The following is a 20,114-nucleotide window of genomic DNA, read 5'->3' as shown; positions in this document are numbered from 1 at the left end:
CACCTATGACTAGTGTGTTGGGTACGTTATATTGCCCGATTGGCTGTAGTTGATGGGCACACTTGAGTCTGTGGGCTATAAGTAATTGGTGTTGTGTTGGGTGATGGGGGCTGCCTGCGTATCTGCTTTGGAGTCCACTGTTGCCTACACAGAGTAGTATTGAGAGGCTCCGCAAATGTTGTAGTCTTACTATGTGTGGCCTGTGGTGGTGGAGATCTAGTGAGACTATGTGATGAGTGTGGTGTGGTGCAAACGTTTAACATCCCACATGTTCAGTCTGGGTTGGAGAGCATTACCTCCAGCATGGCTACATATGTGCATCTCCCACAGGTTGTAGTGTTGTATGTTAGAGGGGAACATTGACTGTATACATGAGACAATTTCTATAACACTGGGAATTGACACTTGGACATGCCTGAATATTCAACTATTTCTCATTAGATATGTGAGGTGAGTGTGTACAACAGCTGTTTTACTCTAAGCAAGCTGGAAATGTAAGTACAAACAGTGTTTACCTGTAGGAAATGAGTAGGATTGAGTGCTATAGTAATTAGTAGCTCATGAAGTGCTTACATGTTCTGAACAAGTGCTGAGCACGAATAAGCAATACAGATAGGGTGTTGGATAACATAAACTCACTGCCCCCACTCAACAGGTACACAATCACATATCCATGATCACTACAGAGCCCCTGTAACCATAACTATGATGGTAAAAGGTGCACTCAGGCTGCAAGTGACCTGTCCACATCCCTGGTTGTATCATACACATATGGCAAAACAGTTTGCTCTACACATACACATCATGTAAAACATAGCTTCATGTCAGTCTGTGAAAACACAGAATGGTGCACACCAACAGTTATCACAACCCACAAAGTGGAGACACCACTCATAATGGGATGCACTGCACTATTACCCTGCTGAGTCTGGTCTGAAAGTCCATGACCCTTAATCAATGTATATGTTGTTAGCAGTACAGATGTAGATGACAGTACTGATGATTTCACACTGCATATCATACCTGTGACAGGTCATAGGACATCATCACCCATACTGTGTTCCACCTACACTCAGTATACTAGATGTACCTTCTTATGTCACAGGTGTATTCTGCCAATGGCCTGTTGACAGAACCAACACTACAAAAGGTGTCTGAGTGACATGTGCATATTACACCAGTGGCAGCTACAGTAAAACAGGGTTAATGTTTTGTACTCCCCCCTCATTGTAGCCCATACCACACAGACAAATGGGAGGCATCTGTGTATGTAAGTATGTGAATGGCCATGACCTAGGAGCAATAGCTGACTCAGGGTTGTGGACAACATACAGAATGGGCTTTGTGGGTGAGGTGCGTGACATATGTGCACAATCTGACAGCTGCATATTGCATTGCCACCACTACGTTAATAACCCTGTACCCATGAACTACCACCTAGGCAGCGGTCAGCATAATGGAGACTGTGTGTAAGGGATGGTGCTGTTCAGTTTACCTCCCTGAGCTTGTGGCGTCACCAAGCCTATTAGGTAGTCATAAGAGGCAACCCTAGTCATGACAGGGTGCCATCCATGAGCGTGGAGATCATTGTACAGCCATACTCATCACTCAAGTGACCAATATCGGATCACATATCACCTTGAAGGGGTATTGCCCATGCTTGGATGGGCGACACCAGCCTTCACAATCCTCATCTCCACTATGCAGCATGCTGCCTACCCTGGATAAAGACATGTCCAACACTGTGATGTTGGACATGCTACACGTACATATCCTGATCTGAAATACATATGTCATGGACAGCCACCTTTCTAGTACAAGGATCGCCACATGCTGGACAGATCCTTGTGCCATACACATTACATACTCCTGTCATACTACGCAACCCTGTCCAGCAAAGCTGCACATTTCATCTCTGTCAGACATGGTGTGATGGCCGCATGGTAGATGTATCATTAACCGTCTGGATCAGTTATGTGGCACTGATTCACCTGGCGGCAGGAACATGGCTGTCGGATACAGCTAGAAAACCTTACATCCTATGCTCATACATGGCACAGGGCATACACACTACTACATGACCTTGGCCGTACATGTTATAGTTGACAACCATCCCTGCAAATACCATCCAGCTAGCCATTATCCTATGTGTATCATATGTGCAACACAGGCGATACGTGGCAGGATGTTGAACTGCTGTACAGTGCCGTGTAGATGTATATGGCAAAACACATGCATGTAAAGGTTTCCGTGTATATGTCTGCTTTGTCACAGGTCATGTCCGTTAAGGCAGTGTATGTGTTGATATGTGACATATACACAGCATCAAGGTCAATAGCATTAATGTGGACACATCCAGGCACGTGCTGATTGGTAAGAACACCAGTACAGGCAAACAGACATGCCCACATCAAGACAGCATTCACATGGAGTATGAGCAATGTAATGAGGTGACACACATATATGGTGATAATATTCAATCCCCATTGGGTGTCACATGTGTGTGACAGAAACATGTCAGTGGTGTCAGTGTCATAAAGATTTGCAAAGACAACTGTTCATATGTACTAAATGTAATACACATGTATGTGCAGCTGTATCTCTGTGCATCTCTGAGATACTGTGACCTGTCTCCATCATTATGTCTTCCAGATATGTCTCAATCAAGACTGCCAGCTTATAGCCGCTTGGAGGATGAGCCCCTCATACCTTACCTCTAGGATAACTATGAGGTATTGTTCAGCCATGTGCCACAGCATGCCCAGCAGCATGATGACCTGTGGCAGGAACTTTGCAGGAAGGTTAATGATGTGGGTGGCCATAACCGCACCTACCAGTAGGTGCGCAGACACTGCACGGACCTGATCAGACATGTGAAACAGCGTGCAAATGCAATCGCCAGGGAAGAAGGTATAACAGGTGGTGGGCCACCAAACCAGCTCCCACTCACACATGCCAAGGAGCTACTGGCCAACCTGGGGACACCATCAGAACAGCATCCACAAACCCTAGCTGCCATCGTGGAGGTGGGTGTCCCCCAACCACTGAGCCTTGAGTTGCTTGGAAAGTCACTACTGCACATATAACTATTATATCCCATTTAGTTGCATGTGTCACTGTACAATATGTAATGTAACATCATATGCAAGGTATGTTTACACACATGCCGCATACTATAGTATGCTACCCTGTGTATGCACACATATGCATACTCCATAGTATATCCTATTGTACTGGCGAATGTGTTGACATGCACATTGCATCCTGTAGCTGTCATACAGTCATGGATAATGATCATACTGCTGTGTCACCCCCTATATAGGTACCTCTGGCTTGCCGCAGAGACAACAGTCCAATGCAGGTGAGACAGTTATAAGTATCAGGCATGTTAATGCACAGATCTGTCTGCCATGTGACCAGTTAACACATGTACACATAATGTATGGTCCGGTCATGATATACAGTTTGCATCTTTAATCAATCACACTGGCTACCCATGTGCAATACATACAAACTAAATGAAACACCGACATGAAACCACAGAAACTGTCATTGCTAGATGTGTGGACAGCTGTGCATACAACGGTGGAGGTGTTGTTCAATGTAGAAATATGTACTATACATCAGAACAACATATGTGGGGTACACAAACAGTACTACACAGTGAGCTGGAGTATGGGCAGCCCACAGGATTCGCCATTGTGGAATATGCCCCTGCAATGAGTGCACACATTGTGATGTGCCATCTGACATGTCCATGACATGTAGTGGTCCGGCTGCAACATTGTCTCACTATCCCATAAAACATACCCCACATACATACAACCCTTTGTCTGCATAACCCTGTGGACAGTGGAGTATCTGACATCTATGGGTGTATGTCATATGGGACAACACAGACATGTGAGATAGACAGCCATCACAAACATTTGGCCAACACATGTTCACACATGGCCATGGAGGATGGTCAGAGACATGTAGCAACACACAGTAGATGTGATGTGTTTGTTTGTACACCCTGTTGTACATTGGCTACACATGGTCCAACTATAGCCTTTGTTGAATGGTTATATAGCAGATGTGGAACACTGGACATCCTACAAGCCTGTGCACAGCTTGTGGAGGCATCACTTAATTCGACCACATAAGATGTGTTGAACATCATGACTGTGTCACAGCATGACAGTAGACACCTGTACATACACAGCCACCACATCAGGCCACAGATACAGTACATTTCCCTTGCTGCTGTTGGACATCACTGTCAGCCGTGCACCTCGTGTGTGTGGTACACAAATGTCATGTGGGACATGGTGTATTGACAGGTCTGCCATGTGTGGACATTGTTGCCAGGCAGCTAAGAAATGTTAGCAGTTGTGCAGGGGTGTCATCCGTATGCCCTTCGGTGACCTGTCACACATGACACATCATGGTTTAGTGAGTATATACCTCAGCAACGTGGATCACAATCCACAGTATTTTTGTATTGTGTATGCACACAATCATGGCTATGCACTGCATGTGTAATCCACACTGTATAGCACTAGAGGCGCCTCGTGATTCCATGCAATGGCACTGCGTCTGTACTTCACACTGTATAGCAATACAGACGCCTCATAATACCCTTCAATGGTCATGCACATCTGCTAAAAGTGCATTCTATCTGTAGGGCATACAGACAACACTGCAATGTGACACCATTACACCACTGTACATGTGTCAGGACACCATTGTGTCAAACATGTATGCATGTCAATGCACACGTCAGCAGACTACATGTCATACTACATGTTAATGTCAAGGTCATATGCCTCACATCAGCCATGTGTACTGTTAATCTGTGTTGGTCCACATGGTGAAACACAGGGATGCATGCTTACTACCATGATTGTGTGAAATGCATGGCTTCTGCTATGACACATGCTTGCTGTTGTGTGCAACCCAGGGATGTCTGATAACTAGCACTATTAATGTCTGAGCTGCATGCCGTCTGCTGTATCACATGCATGTTGCATGCCTTCTGTCAAATCACATGCATGGTGTGTGTGTGTGTGTGTGTGTGTGTGTGTGTGTGTGTGTGTGTGTGTGTGTGTGTCTGTGTGTGTGTGTGTGTGTGTGTGTGTGTGTGTGTGTGTGTGTGTGTGTGCACGCGCATCTGTGTGTGTGTGTCTCTATTGTAATGTAGAGTCTTTGTTTGCCTTCACAGGTGATGTAGGTGCGTTACCCTCCTGCGGTCCATCTGATGTTAGTGTCCACACAGACTCTAGCAGTGATGATGAACATATGCTTGAGGTTCAGGCAGGGTTGTCAGAGGCTGAATCTGTGCCATTGGTTGCCATTCCACCTATATCCCCATCTTCCCCACACGCAGTTCTCATGCCAATGCATACCCCATCACCAGTGGCCATAGAGGAAGTACAGTTAGCGTGTGTTAGCTTGGAACAGGAACATGTGGTGGCTACGGAAGGTGTGTATTCACACCATGGTGTCAGTCAAATGACTGCAGATGTGCCACACAGACATGTGGCCAGTGCTGCTCGTAGGAGGACCTCTGGCTGACATGCACCTGCAGGACAGAGCGCAGCAGTTGGTGTCACCAGACGTATGTTTCAGACTGTAATGGCGGCACAGGCACGTGATGAACGGCAGAACAGAGAAGGGCAGAGGCTTCAGAGGGCTGCTATCCATTCTTTAAACGACAACATCCAGGCATTGGCAAATGCTCAACAGCAAATTGCTGAAGTTTTGGACAGATGATTGGGTGACATAGTTGGAATCCTCGACCATGGCATGACAATCCGCGAGTGTGAGCTGCCTGTGCTGAAACATCTGGTAGGAGTGAGGCATAGAGCACGTGGACATAGGCCAGCTACACCACCTGGTGTAGGTCTACGTGAACAAGCTACCTCACATGCCCGCTCCCATAGTGCCGGTTGCAGCAGCAGTGCAGCTGGTGCTGCTCTGTCCACACCAGGACACAACAGGCCATGTGGATGTGGCCCTGAATGGTCCCAATGGGGAAGTGGTTCCAGTGGACATGTGTCATCGGACAGTGCCCAATCTGTACCTCTGCCTGGTAGTGCCTGTGCAACCCCTGGCAGGCACAGGTCACGTGGCCATGGCCGGACACTGTGAGCTGTAAATCCTGGTCTGTACAGTCTGGAGCTGTCAATAATATCCCTGTGTAGGCTGGACACATGGCAGAACTGTGTGCACACATACACGCACACATCAGAAACATCTGTAGGGCACCACAACACTCACATGCATAACAACCACACATGGCCAATTTGATCACAGGCCCTAACCCACACACATGATGTCATCCACTGGTGCAGCCTAGGCCCCTGGCAAACATTATCACCCTGTGCATATGATGATGCCTGTGCCGCATCCATGTCATCCATACCATTGGTGCAAGAACATGCTCATATGGTCTGATGCACAGGGTGAACAGAATAGGGAGATAAGTGTATATTACAATTATTGTGTACTGTTGACATACAGCAGACATACCATGTAGTGCAGGTTTAGAATGCATTGTTTTATGTTCACAGTATGTGTCTTGGTAACAACAGTAACAGCATGTTGGTAATGATGCCCTGCTTCCCTCCTTAAGGTCTAATTGCATGTGCTATTAGGTACCAGTGTTTGCAGTTTCCCATGTGTAAATGTGGACTACTCACAGGCATGTATGTCAATACCAGCATGCTATACGTAGCTTCAACCTCACTGTTAGAAAGGCTGACATTCCAAAGATGTCTACACATCTACTGATCCAGGAGCATGTGAGCTGTGTACTAAGCTACAGTGGCTAGAGACGTGACATCCATGCCGGGTGACATCACAGGTACAGTTACATGGTGCGGGGAGTTTACATAGCGATCTAGCTGATGTCAAGGGTAGAGGCCAGTTGATAGCATGAGGCCTCACTGTGTAGCAGTAATACACATTCACATTACAGGATGAGAACACACAACCACACACACACACACACACACACACACACACACACACACACACACACACACACACACACACACACACACACACACACACACACACACACACACACACACACACACACACACACACACACACACACACACACACACACACACGTATTCGCACACATGTATTCAGACACAGTAACACGCCCACACTCACAGGGTCAATGACACTGTAACACACACACACTTGATAGTGTTGAGGTGAGGACCCCTGCCTATGTGGTAATCACCATTACAGTACTGTGCACCCACATGATGCAACACAGAGAATGAACATGTACAGGTAGTCAGTAATGCCTAAGACCGACGGCATCAACAGGGTAGTATATTGCATCACCTGGAGGGGTTAGGGGTCCTATCTGTTCACTATGGTACCATACATCCTCACTCCATGGACCAGACAGCCATACATACTTACACACATACACTGTGGAGTCCACAATTTAATTCACCTATGTCATGCACATACAGATAGCTAACATGTGTGTGATACACACACCACCCCTGCCTATGTCTTGCTTTCAATACTGCAGTATGTACAGATTTCTACAACAGGGTACAGGGGTGTGTAACAATTGGGATGTATTCCCCACCATACGTGGCATATATGGACACACAAGCAAACACACATGGCAGTACTGTGAATCAAACACTTGCTATCTTATGATACGTATGACAGACATGCAGCAGTATTGCCTGCATTACAATGTGTACCGACGCTACCTTCGGCAATTGTGCTGCTATATGCACACAGGAGGTCTTAAGTGTTACACATGTCAAGTGATTTACAGTCAGTGACACCCTGAGCGCTGTGTAGGTTGTATGTCTTCACCTTCAATAAACAGAAACATAGCTTAGTGTTTGCACATGTTATGGTAGGACGGCTTGTGACACACCTGTGAGCTGTCTTCAGCAAACATCCATCTGCAAAGTTTGCCCACCACTTTATGTACACACATCCATCCATACCTGATGTACATCTTAACGTACTGTCAGTATTTCAACATATACAGGTGTCAATGATGGGGCTGCATTGCAACTGCATGTTGTAGTAAGACACAGTTCAACTGCAAACATCAGCTACTGCACATGCATGGTAGCTGAATGCATACCACTACATGTACATGTGTGTAGGTCCTACATTCCTGTCATTTAGCCATGTTTGTAGGCATTGCAATTGGTGGACATGTATGATGACATACATGACACATGGACTGTTGTATGATATGATAGTTGTCATGGGTAACCAGTACAGAAGGAATGTTAACTCAGTCAACATTGCTATCACACCTTATGTACTGTTAGCATTCAACAGCCATGGACCTACCTTCCATATGCATGTGTGTAATTGCTGTAGCCACTTGTCTGCATGAAGGACAGCAACAGCTATGCCATGTACATATGTGTTGTGTGTGTGTGGGGCATGTACATATCCATGGCTGGTACATGTATGTCATATCCAAACATGAGTGTGTTTACTGGTGTACAGCAACAGTTATCTGTCACAGCTGTATATGACCCAGGGACCCTGTTATGTGTACAGCCAACCTGGTTATAAACAGTGGTATCATTGCATTGCATAACACATGATGGAACCATGTCAGTACATGGGTAGTCTGCACAGTTGCTGTAGAGCTAGGTACAGTCCACTGGTCATGAGTAACATGGTGTTGTACTAATGTATGTTCTGCCACATGTATGGATGTGTGTTGCTGGTCCAAGGTCATGGTGATGTCTGCGGGCTACATCCTAGAATGTGGCTTTTGACACTGTGATCTGCACCTGACACATCTGTGATGGCTTTTGAGAGTGTACTGGTCAGTACATGTGAATGGCTGTCATGTACGTGGGAACACTACCACCTGGAGCGGTCCATAACGGTGTTATGGCCCACATGTCTGTATCTGAGGTATATGGTGAAAGTGCTATTGTGCACAACTGAGCCATATGCCAGGTGTTCCTCACTGCACAAATGCCAGTATTCCCCATTGTTGGATCTAGATTGGCAGCTGTGATTACGAACGCTATACATCTAGCACTGTTTAGCATACACATACAATGCAGTTGTCCTCTAGGTGTCAGGGTGTTTACCTGATCTCAGGACATTCGTCTATGAATGGTACTATATGGGCAAAGTAGCCACTCCTGGCAGGACATCACCACGGGTGGTATTAGTGTGCCAGGTTTAGATTGGTACAGTTAAGGTGATGGACAGCAGCAGACGTTGTGTAGAAGACCGGTGTCAGATATATGTAGTGCAGTGTTCATGCTAATAATGATGATTATCGACACACTGTGCCCTTCCATGTTTAGAATCAGAGTGCATACAAGACAGCCCTTAGCTACTAAGTGTGTGAGCATGCCTAGTTACACCTTGTGTCGGTTATGTGCCTCTATGTGTATGGGCATGACCATTGTAATCCTGTATAGCGATAGTGGTCATCCAGGCAACAGATGGCCATACCCCACTTCAGGATGGATTCCTACACTGAACACACTGGTTCACAGGTATGTACACTGTAACTGCCAGCATCCATGTCGATGTCCGCATTCCTAGAAGGTCATATTGACTGTCTTGAAAGGTGTAGTGTCTGTGGCGTGTCTTGTATCTATGTAGTGTTGTAATAGTGGTCCGTAGATAGGCAGTTGTCCTGCTCACACCACTGGCGTGTGTTTGTCTCCGTCTGCCTTGGGACAGTAATATGCTTTTAGACAGCTCACACTCCATACAATCCCTATCGGCGTCTGTTCCATTGCTGATGATGTCACCCACCTAGAAGTATGCCTCTGGGAGTGCTGTGATTCAGTTATCTCGGTAGCGTGTTCTGTAACTGCGTAATGCTGTAGTGTGATAAGGTAGTTAGGTCTATGTTCTAATCCCAGCCATGCCAATTGTGTGTGTGTGTGTGTGTGTGTGTGTGTGTGTGTGTGTGTGTGTGTGTGTGTGTGTGTTTCCATCTGCCTGGGGACAGAGTAATGCTTTTAGACTGCTCACTCTCCATACAATCCCTATCGGTGTCTTTTCCATTGCTGATGATGTCACCCACCTAGAAGTATGCTTCTGGGAGTGCTGTGATCCAGTAGTCTCGGTCGTGTGTTCTGTAACTGCGTAATGCTGTAGTGTGATAAGGTAGTTAGGTCTGTGTTCTAATCCCAGCCATGCCAGTTGTGCATGTGTGTGTGTGTGTTTCCATCTGCCTGGGGACAGAGTAATGCTTTTAGACTGCTCACTCTCCATACAATCCTTATCGGCGTCTTTTCCATTGCTGATGATGTCACCCACCTAGAAGTATGCCTCTGGGAGTGCTGTGATCCAGTAATCTGGGTAGTGCATTCTGTAACTGCGTAATGCTGTAATGTGATAAGGTAGTTAGGTCTATGTTCTAATACCAGCCATGCCAGTTGTGTGTGTGTGTGTATATGTGTGAGTGTGTGTGTGTGTTTCCATCTGCCTGGGGACAAAGTAATGCTTTTAGACTGCTCACTCTCCATACAATCCCTATCAGTATCTTTTCCATTGCTGATGATGTTACCCACCTAGAAGTATGCCTCTGGGAGTGCTGTGATCCAGTAATCTCTGTAGCATGTTCTGTAATTGCGTAATGCTGTAGTGAGATAGAATAGACAGGTAGGTGTTCTATTCCAAGGCATGACAGGTGTGTGTGTTTGGCAGTCATATCCTATGTGTTGGTATCTGTGAGTGGGTAGCTCCAGGATGTGGTGAGCGTGTTTTGTTGTTTTCCTATATAGTGCCCACAAATGTCACAATCGCCCAAGAGACTGGGTTGGCAAGACATACACATACATTCACCAATAGGTCTGCTGAGTAAATGTCAGCAGCCCTACTCTTACCCTTAATACAGTCTGACCCATGTGACGCAATAAAACACACTTGCCTTGATAGTAACACCAGTACATAATGCAGGAGGCACATGTGGTTTCCTTTTCATTCTTGTGTAATGCTTTGGTGTCATGTGGTCCGCTGTTGTGATATATATTCTATATCTATGTATGTGTGTGTATATGTATATGTGTGTGTGTGTGTGTGTGTGTGTGTGTGTGTGTGTGTGTGTATGTATATATTTATTTATTTATATGTATATATATATATATATATATATACACACACACACATATATATATATATATATATATGTATATATGTATATATATATATATATATATATATATATATATATATATATATATATATATAAATATATATGTATATGTGGACATTAGCACACATAAATCTACATGATGGAATACATGTCCTATACTATTGAATGCCTGTGCTGAATGATCTGTACGTGATCACCTCGGATGTATGTATATCTGCCATGGCTTAGTGGTAAAGCACATTGTCTGTGGAGTGCAGAGTCCCATGTTCTAGTTGTGTAGAGACCGGTTATTTTGTTGCTGTGAAGAACAAGGGACATTTAATACGGTGATAGTAAGGCATCTTTAACCAGTTGTGTGCAGATCTGCACGACAGTAAGCAGTGGTTATTATTTTAGAAGCTCAGTATGCGTCATAAAACTATGCATTAGAAGACAATACTATGCAAATAAGGATGAAAATGGTGAATCCCGTTTATCCCCAGTGTGTGATGCAGATCCCAAGAGTGTATGTGTATAGATAGCTGGGTGCAGGACTCAAATATAGGTGAAAGCTTGGGGGGGGTCAGGCATACTGTACGTACATTGGAGCCCTGTGTCTTGGGAATGCTCCTGCCTTAGCACGCCTAAGCTAGGGGTGTGTCTATACCTGCCTAGTGAAATTGGGAGGGACAACAGCAGTAGTGGAGTAGTCAAGGTAAACAAGCTTCACAAACAGGTGATAATTAGCACAATCAGCAGATTACATGCCCAGCCCAGCACAGAACACTACGGTAAAGTGAGCAAGCACCATACACACAGGTTTTTTTCCACACTCTACACCACCGGTGTATACATTTATTTTATTTTTTATTTTTTTTTTATTTTACATTTGTTGACCGGGCTAGTCTAGCTGGACATATATCCGTTTACAGTAGAGGCCCGGGGAGAAAAGCTCCAGTATGGACAAAATAACAGAGATTAATAACAATTTTCTTAGTAGATTTATACAAGGTACAAGAGAGGATATCTATCACATTTTAAAAAAATAAGTTCAAGTTAACAACAAAAAGCAAGATCTACATAGTAAAGTTATTAAGAGATCTAGGAATCCCTTAGTATTCACCTCTCAAATCCAGAAAGCTTCAGGTAGGGCCAGTATGGGGACAGGAATAAAAATAATAAGGTGTGTTGAGCCATACTTTTAATCGATTGGTACAGGGACATAGCCATTGAGAAGTAAGGTGTGCTTTGATTTGTCTTTTGAAGAGAGGTGGACTGAAGAGTCGCTATTTCTTGAGGGATTAGATTCCAGTGTTTCCCTATGGAATTAGAAAATAGTGCATCACCAGCTTTGTTATATGATTTAGTTATAGATACTAGAAACTTGTTGGCAGAACGAAGTGTGTCTAGGTTCTTATATGGAGATAAGTTTAGCCAGGCTTGGAGTATTTTCAGGAAGTGAAGGGTTTTATGAATTATAAGTAGTTGTTGGTAAAGTAATTGGTTATTTAGTTCTAGCCAATTTAGTTGTTTCAGGTTATAACAGTGGTGAGTTCTAAGGGGAGTTGCATTAATGAATCTAGCTATACTGTTATAACAGGTTGAGAGTTTATTGATGTTATTTTTAGAGAGTGTGGTATAAATGGTCAAGCATAAAAGAGTGGAGAGCAGGTGGGTCTGAGCAATGGTTTTCTGGCTGCTGGGGTAAGGAAAGGTTTAATTCTATAGAGTGTCCCAATTTTTATTTACAGCTTTAATAGTATTATTTATTTGTTCATCAAAGTTGAGATGGTTATCAGTGCTTTCCCCTTATATTCCAGTGGTTTTATCAGGGTTAATGCAGGTTGAATTATTTGAGGTGATAGTAAAGAGAGGTGTAGGAGATTTATTAGTAGGAGTAAAGAGAAGGAGCTTTGTTTTTTTGGGATTAAGGAGGAGGCAATGCTGCAAAACCATTTTCAACGTTATGAAAGGTTGTCTGGGTGATGGACTGGAGAGAGGGAGTATTTGTGGCAGAGCAGATCAATGTCGAGTCATCTGCATATTGGATGCAGGTTGCTTGTGGTATATTCAAATATAGGTCATTAATAAATACTGAGAAAAAAGGGGTCCAAGGATAGATCCTTGTGGAACCCCTACATTTACTGGGAGTAAAGATGAGAGGTTGTTTTCCCATAGAACTGCTTGTTGCCTATTTTCCAGATAGCTTCTAAACCACTGTAGAGTATGAGAGCTTAAAGAGAGGTTGTTAAGTTTGTCAAGGAGTATGTTATGGTTAACCATATCAAAAGCTTTTGATAGATCTATAAATAGAGCAGATGAGAGAAGGTTACTGTTTGATTTTTATTTATGGAGTCAGTAAAAGACAGAAGGGCAGTGGTAGTACTGTGATGGGGCCTGAAACCATGTTGACAGTCAGCTAGAAGGTTGTTTTGAAGAAGGTAATTCAGAAATTGTTTGTGTATACACCTTTCCATTATTTTAGCTAATGGGGACAGTAAGGCAATAGGACGATAGTTGGATAATTCGAAGAAGGGCCTCCTTTATGAAGGGAATTATGTGCGATATCTTCCAGACTGAGGGATTTTCCTTTCAGAGATGGTCCTATTTATTAGAATAGATATTGGGTGATAGATAGCTTTAGCAGCAATTTGTAAGTATTCAGAAGGGAGCTGGTCAGCTGATGGGGTGCATGGTTTTACTTTTAGAGAAGCTTATATATGATAGAAGAAGACACAGGTTGGATTTGAAAGTGATTAGTAGAGGCTGGAGAGGTATCATGTGAGGATGCAGTAGGTGTTGGTAGAGAGTTTGCTAGTGTTAGAATGGCTTCTGTAAAGTAGTTATTAAAGGCATTTGGGATCAGAGTAGAGGTATTAGGGTTAAATCCTGAGGGGGTAGGAGTAGTAGAATGTCCTGGTTTAAGAAGGTTATTTATACCTGACCAAAATTTTTGAGGGGTATTTTGTGTAGTTTGTTGAAGGTGGAGATAAAATTCCTTTTTGTCTCTAAGAGTGTCTCTCTTGGTAGTATTTCTTAACTGTTTATAGAGGAGATGGTCAGATGGAGATTTGGTAGCTTTCCATTTGGACCAGGTTTTATTTCTAAGGATCATTTTTTCTTTTGTTTGCTTAGTAAGCCAAGGGGCAGTTTTGGCTTTTATCCTAATAGAGTGGAATGGAGCATGATAGTCAAGGATTTGCAGAAATTTTGTGTTAAAGAAGGAAACTGCTTCATTGAGTTCGAGGTGTGATAAAGGTGACCAGTCACATGCATGTAATTCAGTAAGGATGTTATCAGGGTTGAAAATTTTTTTTGAGCGGCATCTTTTAAGTTTATGCATATTAGGAATATTCAGTTTTTGTCTGATCACATATGTAAGTGTGTGATCACTAATACTATCAGGAAGTGTACCTGGAGTATAGTAACTGTGGGCATTATTAATTAGAATCCAGTCCAGAATTGTTTCTTTCTTATTTGGTTTATGTGTTCTAGTTGTAGTTGTTATTAATTGAGAGTAACCATGGAGATTAATATGGTTAGTAGGTTGCTGGTCTGCACAGGTTTTCCAATCAATGTTGAAATCACCATATGCATGCGGGGACATTTCTCGAAACAATCCAACCAAATGAGAAGGGCTGCAGCAGGCAACATAGACCAACATGTGCAGGTGGCTGAGGGTGGTGAGGATGTGAATGCTGCCAAACAACCCTCAGTGGGGAGACAGAGAAGACTTTACAGACCCAGGGTAACCTACCAGGGGCTACATGAGCTGGAGATAGTGGAGCGCTATGGGGTGGACAGAGACCTCCTACAGCAGATTGTTGAGCTGTGCCGGCCACACCTGACACATCGAACAGGCCGAGGGAAACCCATCCCAGTGGATACCAAGGTATGTGTAGGCCTAGGTATACTAGCCACAGATACCTCCCAAAGCACAACTGGGGATACCATGGGGATCTCACAGGCATCTGCATTCAAAGTATTGCACCAGTTCCTAGATGCCATGTCACCACATGCCAGTGAGCACATACATGTCCTCAACACACGTGAGGTGTTGACCAGCAATATGCGTCTCTTCCACCAAATGGCAGACTACCCTGGGGTAGTGGGTGCTACAGCCTGCATGCACGTATGCATCAAAGCACCACCTGGTGAGTGGGGTAGGGCGTACATTAACCACAGGGGCATACCCTCCAACAACTGCTAGATCATATGCGATGGCCAGGGCATTATACTGAATGTGTGTGCTGGCTGCCCTGGAAGCTATGACAATTCCGATATATGGCATGTGACGCAGCTGTACCACACCTTTGCCAATATGGACATCCCCTACACTCACCTAGTGGGGGATGCTGGGTAACCACTGGAGCCGTGGCTGATGACACCCATCAGCAATGCACACACACCTGAACAACTATGCCATAATGGGGCACACGCATAGGCAAGACATATAATTGAGTGTGTGCTTGGGATGCTCAGGTCACGGTTCCAGTGACTGGACACATCCGGTGGAGCCTTGCAGTATTCACCAGCTACATGCACCCAAATTATTATGGTATCTGCTATGCTACACAATATGATCCTGCAGAAACAGTTGCAGCAGGAACAGCATGAGGCAGGGCCACACAGCCCCCCACCAATGCCAAGGCCTGTACAGGCACAGTGTGACTCGGAGGAGGAACTACCTGAGCTGGACACAGTAGGCGAAAGGAGGCATGCACAGTATGACCTGTTCTTGGCAAAGAGGCAACGCATAGCATATGCACCGACACAGTAGGTACCCAGGGAATTTCACCCTCTCTGACTCGCACAGACAGTAAAAGGCATGCCAAAAATGACACTCCTGTGCTCAGCCATGTATAGGAAGTGCACTGTGTGCATCCGACATAGGCAGCCCTCCAGCACCATCCTCAGATCTGGCACACCCTCAAGGTAAGTCAGTCAACCTACCTATTGGCAGTTGCATTAGAATGTGTTTTTACCTGTAGCTATGGTATGGATATGAGCATGCAAGGGAATCTGGTGGCCGAATGTTAGGGCAGCAGACAGTACATGTCCATAGTGGCACTATGACATCCATAGCACATACCGGGGTCACAACAGTAGCCAGTAGTACACAGGGTGTCCTAACCCACTGCAGGTTATGGGCTGAACATCATGTGTGTCCATACAGTCCACACAAGCCTCAAACAGCTGGACAGCTGTAGACCAATACAGACAAATGCTATATAATGGCCTCTGGATATGCCCAATGGATGACCCCACCCCCCCACAGACACACACACAGACTAGAGCAGGCCAGGCAGTTGGATGTAGGTTGTGAAGGCTAGGATGTCTGAAACCACTATGCTGGTAATTAAAGCTAGGATCAGAATTACACTGGTATGCCTCTAGCCAGCACATTAGGTAGGTCCACACACTGAAATGGAGTACCTGGCATACCAGTACAGTAGTAAAAGTGTACAACTGTCAGCTGTGCCCCCCTTCCAAAGTACACAGGTAAAAGTCATGTGCACCACCCCCGGTGCTGTGTAGGAATGTGGATACAGTTGGATGTCCCCCCACGCTGTGCAGAAATGTAGCGACAGTCAATGCCACATGACCTATGGATACCCTACAGACACAGCATGCCACCTGTCAGTGTACAACGCAGGGGTCAGCACCACAGTACTGACTACCTGGACATGTAACACATGCAATCCAGTTGACCATACTGGCCATGCTCAAACACATGAAGGTATGACGGTAATGTCAGTTGACAACATGCGTAACAGTCATACTGGGCATGCTCACACAAACACAAGATGGCCAGATCTGCAAACACCAGTGGTCTGGACATATCTGCCAGTACATTGCTATACTGTTGGATGACTGTGCTGTATGGTATGTGTGTGGTACTGTCTATTGTCTGTATATATGCCATGGTGTATTGGTAATTCTGATCAGCTGTGTGTGCAGGGTGTTGCTACCAACACTTGCAAAGGACAGTTCTTTGTTTGCGGCCAGAACAAGGCCTTTGGATACGGAGTGGGTAAGGCACATTGCAGCAGTTGGGAGTGGTTGTGCGTGGGTTTGCACGGTATTAAGCACTGCTGACCTCTGGTTACAGCTCTTTATACTTGTTTAGACTCCACATTTCTTTAACAGTGCAATACTCGCATACTGATAAACACGCTTACACCCGCTCGCTCCCTCACTTGCATGTGCACCGACATTGGTGCTTGCATTTGTCACTCACGCTGGGTGGGCGCAATCCCTTGTGATGCCTATTACATCAGACTACATGATTACAGTATCGGGTATGGCTGACCATTATGCGGCGGCAAGCATTCGACTGTACAGAATCGGTGGCCTGTCCAGTGACATAATCATATTATATGCGTGTTCCTCATGCAATCTGCTCCCATCTGGCTGATACATGGGAACCGATACTCTGCAATGCAGACAAGTAAATGTGTTTTGGGAAACACATCTTTCTGCTGGGTCATGCTACCACATACCTATTGTAGGTTTTCCACCTTTTAAATTGTCTGAAGTGAGACTTTAGGATTAACACCTTTCCCACTTTGCATGGGACAGTCCCTCATTAGGCATATGTGTCATGTGAGAGTAATCTAGGCATAGCAAATGTCCTGATTACAGGACAATATTATATTCTACGTTTCTCTAATAGTTGCATGTAATGGTTATTGTATAAATGACACTTTGATATGTTATGTGAAGTGGCATAGTCAACTTGACTGCTGCTAGACTAAACTTTGATTTGTGCTAATATGTATATTTCTGTACTATGCACAGCTGTAGGTATGTTCTGACCTGGTACGTCTGACACTTCTACGGAGCAGGTCCCACTTTGGCCATTTGGAAAGGTGGCAGCCCTATAGGACCTATATGTAGAGATGTCAGATCTGGCAAGGCAACACATACCCAGAGCCAGTAGAAAATTGATTACTTCACCGGTTTGCATAAGTTAAGGTTATTCTTGTAGCATTGCAGTTGCTAATACTGTTTCCTATAACATCTAGGTGTTTCAGATACAACAAAATCATTTTATGCAACCACTACAGACAATATATGGACTCCTTTCCCAAAATCACAGTCCATGTGCCATAATATTCATTTTTCAGGACACAACTGCCTAGAGTGGAGTGTCTCTCACAAAGGCGAACAGGTAGTAACCCAAAACTATTATGCTATCATCTACCTAAGGTGGTCGGCGGAATATGCGCTTTCCGTCACCAGCAGACTTCACATATGAATGAGGGAGAATGAACACTGTATCAGGGACACTGCATAACACCCTCAGGGACACATTTAGATGATTGGTTCTACTAACCTGACACATTGACAGTCACAGGGCATATGTATTCATTCACATTTGTCGAGGTACATGCTGTTTATGACTCATACATGTTGTCATTAGTCATTAAGTGTATTCCGCCACCTGTCCACCTAATATCACTAGTTCTGGAAGGGTTTTGGTAGGACTGTGTTACATTCTGATTCGTAATCACGGACGTCCATGATAATCGGGTACAGGGCACTGATATATTCTCTATGTGTTCCCCCAATGGTTACGGACTATCCAGTAGATATGCTCTTCAGGTTTTGGAGGTATGAGCATCTGCAGTGCCCATATAGGAATATTAATTACTTCCACTGGGCGGGCCTAATACATCTCTGCCAACCAACACCTGCACACTTAGGCCCATTATTGCATACCCATGATTCACCTACCTGATACCCCTCTACAGCACTCATGACACATAATTACTGTGAGTGCAGCTGGGGTATGAACACGCCCATACACACTGCCCACTCTCCCCGGCTCGGGACACATGTCATACATTTTGTCAACCCATGTGTTATTACACTTGCACAACCTACTGTTCCTTGTACAGCTACATCCTGCTCACGTCGATTACCATGGGTTTGCCTGTATAGCAAATGTTTGGTGTCCCGCAAGGGACCACATTATCCATGTTTAACGTGTAGACCTTGCAGATCTTTCCCACTGGTACTTTCCTGGTGGTGGTCTGGAAAGCAGCGGTGTATTTACCTTTATTGCATGTCTGTATGTCTGACCAGCCTAGCTGGGTGGTGTGGGAGGTAAATGTTTGTTTATTGGACCTCCCAGTAACATATGCCCGGTCTGAACATATGTTACCCATAATTGCTGTAATGTAACCTAGTTATGTACATGTGTATATCTACAATGACATATATATATATATATATATATATATATATATATATATATATATATATATATATATATATCTATATCTATATACATCTGTGTGTCCGTTGACCAATACATTTCTCGGACATACCCACTTACACATGCGTACTGGGTTTTATCTCTGCTTCAACAGCATACTATTGCCTTAGTCATTATGACACTGACACTTCACTCCAGTTAACTTGTAATCGGTATTTAGCACATTATACAGCGGACAGATGTTTCAATTTGTTCATGTATGGAGTACCGATGATAATTGTGATGTGATACAGTGTTATTTGACCTGTTCCTCGTCTGCACAGCCTATTATTCCTGCTACTGTATTTGTTTCTGTGCACATTCATATTATTTATGTCAATAAATGGAGTGCATGTATTACAGAGAATGTACTTCAACATATTGATGTCTGCATGTGCGTATGCATATATACCTATTACATACTAGCTGACCTACATGGGCTGCTCCATTGGAACTGGCGCAACCAACCCTAGCACTCCTGTTTCCATAATCGTATAGCCATAGTTTCTCCACCTCACCCATGTTGAGTTTCCACGCGTAACAGCCATTATCCACCTGATATCGCAGCCATGACACACCTTTACACATTGCCCTCTCCAGAGTGTTTGGGGCCCTACACACATTTTGTACCACCTCGTGTATTCACAAGGTCTCCCACCATTTATATTTTCACATACGTGCATTTCCTGGTGTTATGGATTATGGCCATTTGCGGGTTACAAGTGTAGGTGGTCACAACAT

The sequence above is a fragment of the Protopterus annectens genome, chromosome 8.part0 (assembly GCF_019279795.1).
Source record: "Protopterus annectens isolate FY-2018-M chromosome 8.part0, PAN1.0, whole genome shotgun sequence".
In the NCBI taxonomy this organism is placed as follows: Eukaryota; Metazoa; Chordata; order Ceratodontiformes; family Protopteridae; genus Protopterus; species Protopterus annectens.
The sequence above is the reverse complement of the archived record's forward strand: the minus strand, read 5'-3'. Positions refer to the sequence as shown.